Below are 4,573 nucleotides of genomic sequence, written 5' to 3'. Positions count from 1 at the left end.
TGTAGTGGCTTTGTTGCATGCTTTAATCAAAACTGGAACAAAACGATAAGCAAATGCTTTGAATAGTCTCTAAACACGTAGACAACTTACCGTACCAAATAGACATGGGGTTATTATGTGTGGGTATTACGTGTGATTTTGTGTTTTATCTTTGCAGTAGAGTGCCTAGTTCTTCGACAACTACAGCTGATTTTTAAAAGCATGCCACCTTTGTGCCAAGTCGTATTTTCTCTTTGATAGATACATAACGTTGGTGACTCATTCTGCATGAAATGATACTTTACATGCGAATATTATCCGGCCTGAAAACAATGGCTGAATTGAGACTTTGGATATCCTCTCTCCATGGACGATTTTGCTGCAGAGTCGCTATAAGTACTTTTATTAACCACGTCACATGTCGTGATATTTTTTTAATACAGAATTTCATGTGACATGAAGAAATATTTTCTCTGAATGTGAATGGCCAGTTCTCCAACAACCATCACTGAAGTGAGACCCAGGCCACCTTCCATCTACGGGCTTTCAGTGACTAGCAATGCCAGATAATCTTTTATAAGCATGTCACGCGATATTTTCACCGAGTTTGACCAGTTCTACGACAACCCACCGTTGAAGTGAGACATAAGCCACTATCTCTCCATGGGCCTTTTAATGCCCAGTAGCTAAAAATAGATTTGATGAGAAATGGATCAAGATGGCCGCTATCGCTTAATCGGCTTGAAACAGCCGTTCCGATTTTTGTGCCGTTTTGATATGTGTGCTTGTTGTCTATCTTCGTCTGCGTTATTGTGTTCATTATGTATTGTCTGTACAGTTCGTATGTGTTTCTTCATCTCCTTGTTTTGGAAACGAGAACAATTAGACTTTTTCTCAGTTGTCTTGCTCCACTTGTTTTTGAACAAACCGCCATCACGTAATACTCGCCAGTCAACCCGTTTATGCTATGATGGACTTTCATTAATTGGTTTAAATGATCACTCCTTGGCTCTCAACACTGCATTGTGCTCTAGACTAAACGAACTGGGACTACATTCATCATTACCTAAATGTAAACAGAAGCGAAAACAGAAACGTTGTTTCAAAGCTGGCCGGCGTAGAACAGGAAGAAGAATTCCAGTTATCTCCCTTCTGCCCATTCCGGCTCAAGAATTTAAAAATTCGACCGTTAATTTTGATAACCTAATTCAAATCCTTATTAATTCGTCAACCTTTGTGTCAACTATCCAAGAGATGCCTCTGCGTATTGCATTATTCAATGCCCAATCAGTAGGACCACCGGAAAAGCGCACAGAAATAGTTAATTTTATGAACAACCAGAATATTGACGTCTTTTTCCTGACAGAAACATGGCTAAAAACATCAGGCAACAAGCCCAAGTGTGCGGATCTAACACCCACTGGTTACTCCATTAAGTCGTTCCCCCGTAACTCTCGCGGAGGTGGAATTGCTGTCATCACAAAGAACTCCATGATCAAATGTCTTCACCACACCACAACATTAAATTTCGACCACACATCGTTTGAACTAGTGTAAACCACACTCACACTGGAGCAAAGGTCAGTCCATTTTTTCTGCCTATACCGCCCTCCTCCTAGTAGAAAAAACAAGCTGGCTGAGTCTTTTTGCTCGTATTATAGAATACCCCATGAACCTGATGTCAACAAACCGGATTGCCTTTACAGCTGTTTTTGTCTTTTCTTTTTTTCATGAACTTATCGGCTATAAAAACTCTTTACTTAATGAAATATAGCTTTCATTGATTTTTTGGGTTCGAGTTTTACTTCATCTGAGTACTTTTTATCCAATGTCTTGATTAATAAGTGACTGTCTTGACCGGATAGGTCTTGAATCAATGACTGTATCAAGGAATTGTTTAAATCCCATTATTTATTAAATACATGTATTCGGGTTTCGTTTTTTATGTACAAAGATACCCCAGGATGATTTATGTGTATTGTACAATATTTCGAAACAGTGAGTTCAGTTCATCCTATGCCGCACGAGCGAAGTGTTTTCGATGGGAAAAATCGAATACTTCCAGCGCACAGATGATGTATGGCTGCATCATCTGTGTATAAATGCCTCACCGTAAGACTAAATCTTCACATTACGGAACGTCTTGTCAGTAAGCGGTATGCTTAAGGACTTGCACATCTTAAGCTGTGGAGGTATGTGAGTTATTTATTAATTTCTTGTGCATAAGTTATAACTATTGTACTACCACGTTTATTTTTGTATATTTTCTATGTAGTTTCGGCTTACGTAGTATAATGTAAATATTTTCTAATCTTGTTTGTAACTTAGCAAAAGATTTATATTAGCAATAAAGTTGCGTTTTATTAAGAAACGTTTAGTACCATAGGATTCTTATTGGACACAGGTAGGTTCGCTTCTGAACCTGTTTATTGCTTTGTAATGTTGTGCCAATAATGTAATTTGTATAGCTTACCATAGATAACGTGATTATGTGTTATCGTATATGCCTGTGTCATGCATAGTACATGGTGTTATATGTAATTTCAGCTGATCGGAGTCGACGTGGTACCAGCTGTAGAGATGACCGTAAAAGTTGACCGTAGCACCTGTAAAACTGAAGATTAGCAGCCATAGAGCTGAATGAACAATGTTGCTGGTCGAGTAGCAGGTGATTGGGTGATGCTGACTGGTGAGCATTGATTGCTTGATTGACAAAGGAATTGAATGGTGGTCGGTGACTGCATGGAATACTGACTGCTTGAATGACCAGTGTGACTGGTAGCCAACTGTGCTGGTGACGGAGTGTGTAACTCCATACATGTAATTTTTTTTAGCTACTTTTGGGCTTTGTAACACCCAGTGTTTTGAGACTGTAAAGATATTTTGTATGATATATGTCCCTTTGTTTTCATCATTTCACTATCCGAGATAATACCTCATTTTTCACTACTTGAGTGAATTCATTTTTACTATTTGAGTAAAACACATCATTTTTTCGTTGCCTGAAATTACTGCGAATTATGACGATATACCCATCCACTGGGATGAGTTGATATAACAATATTTTCAAGATATATCTTCTATTCAGGGGAAGTAACATTAACAAGATTTTCAAGATGACTGCAGTGGTGGCCATATTGGTTGTTAGATTGACACAATTTTCATTTTTAAGACCAACGTCTTCTGGTGAAAACCCTCACGTCAATATGACTTTCTCTTTGAGTAGGGTTCTGATTTTTAAAAAAACTTTCAAGATGACCGCTGTTGTGGCCATGTTGGGCATAAGATCGGAACCATTTTCGTGCAGGACCAGTTAGACGTCTTTTGGTGAAAGCCCATGTTGATGTGACTGACGATATATGCAGAAGTAATAACATTTTCAAGATGGCTGCCATACTGAACGTCAGATTGGCATCATTTCATATGGGACCAGCTAGACAATAGACATCATAAGACGACTTTCTGTGAAAATGCAATGCTGATATGACCATCCGTTCAGATGGAGCAGCGATAACAAGACTTTCAAGATGATCGCTGTTGTGGCAATATTGGACATCAGATTGGCACTGTTGACATTTGGGACTAACTAAACATCATAAGAAGTCTTTTAGTGAAAACCCCATGTTGATATGATCATTGAGGAGTAATAGTGATAAGATTTTCAAAATGGTCACTATACGTCTTCTGCTGAAAACCATCACGTCAATATGACTTTCTCTTAGAGTAGAATTCTGATAAATAGACTTCCAAGATGACCACTGTAATAGCCATACTGTACACCAGATTAAAAAAAATAATCATTTAGGACCAACTAGATACCATAAGAAGGCTCTTAGTGAATACCACATGCTCATATGACCATCCACAATTGACGAGTAGCTATAACAAGATTTTCAAGATTGCTGTCACGGTGGCCATATTGGACTTCAGATTGGCACTATTTCACTTGGGACAAACTAGACATCATCAGTCTTTTAGTGAAAACCCCATGTTGATATGTTCGTCCCTTTGGGAGAAATAGCTATACGATTCTTAAGAAGGTCACAGTGGTGGCCATACTGGGTATCAGATCGGCACCATTTTCATTTGGGACTGACAAAACATCACACAAAGTGTTTTGATGAAATACCCATGCTGATATGACCATTCATTCAGGAAGAGTAACGATAATGTGAGCTTTAAGATGGCCACAGTAGTGACCCTATTGTATGTCCTGGCAGCACACATTTTATTTAGCGACAACTAAACCATAGGATGAACAAATATGTAAAGTCCTGTATATATCTCAGGTAGAGTAGTATAAGCAAACTAGTTTTAAAATACAACGGATGACAGAGGTCAACGGATGACAGAGGTCAATGGACAACAGACCATCCATTCATCTCATAAGCTCCTTTAGTTTATGACCAGTAGATTTTTCTGAATCATTTATTGGCTTTTCTACATGATTAGATGGTATGTAAATCTATATTGTGTGAAAGACCTTGGTCAGTAGTCGTGTTAAGGGCCTACATGACTAGTGACATTTATTTTTTAAACATCATACATAGCTAATATTTCTCTTAGATTTATAGATTAAATATCCAGATCATTA

At 38.1% G+C, this 4,573-nt stretch overlaps 1 long non-coding RNA gene across 1 annotated transcript; it reads left to right on the top strand.

Moving 5' to 3' along the window:
• Positions 1 to 289: 289 nt before the first annotated feature.
• Positions 290 to 2,870, top strand: LOC149806309 (uncharacterized). Its single transcript, XR_016419983.1, has 2 exons — positions 290 to 2,171; positions 2,527 to 2,870. It is a non-coding gene; the product is annotated as an uncharacterized LOC149806309 (long non-coding RNA).
• Positions 2,871 to 4,573: the final 1,703 nt, after the last annotated feature.

Source organism: Sinohyriopsis cumingii, chromosome 1 (assembly GCF_028554795.1).
Source record: "Sinohyriopsis cumingii isolate HCF-2022 chromosome 1, ASM2855479v2, whole genome shotgun sequence".
Taxonomy (NCBI): Eukaryota; Metazoa; Mollusca; class Bivalvia; order Unionida; family Unionidae; genus Sinohyriopsis; species Sinohyriopsis cumingii.
This window is presented reverse-complemented; position numbering and strand designations above follow the sequence as displayed.